At 59.2% G+C, this 353-nt stretch overlaps 1 protein-coding gene across 1 annotated transcript in view; it reads left to right on the plus strand.

Moving 5' to 3' along the window:
* MYO15A (myosin XVA) overlaps window positions 1–353 on the plus strand; it is a 63449-nt gene that overhangs the window by 23137 nt on the left and 39959 nt on the right. The window lies entirely within an intron of this gene.

The following is a 353-nucleotide window of genomic DNA, read 5'->3' on the forward strand; positions in this document are numbered from 1 at the left end:
TTCCAAAGCCTGGGCCTTTATTTCTTTAAATAATTTTATTGATTTCAGAGAGGAGGGAGAGGGAGAGAGAGAAACACCAATGATGAGAGAGAATCATTGATCAGCTGCCTCCTGCACACCCCCCACTGGGGATCAAGGCCACAACCCGGGCATGTGCCCCTGACCACAATTGAACCCGGGACCTTTTAGTTGGCAGGCTGACGCTCTGTCCACTGGGCCACATTGGCCAGGGTGCAGAGCCTGGGCCTTTACCTGCGGCCGAGCTGCCTCTCACTGGGCCCCGCCTGCCAGGCTTCCTGCCGCCTGGGCCCAGCGGCAGCCACAGAGGGTGCCGAGCAGGGCCTGTGGTCAGG

Source organism: Myotis davidii, unplaced genomic scaffold (assembly GCF_000327345.1).
Source record: "Myotis davidii unplaced genomic scaffold, ASM32734v1 scaffold207, whole genome shotgun sequence".
Taxonomy (NCBI): domain Eukaryota; kingdom Metazoa; phylum Chordata; class Mammalia; order Chiroptera; family Vespertilionidae; genus Myotis; species Myotis davidii.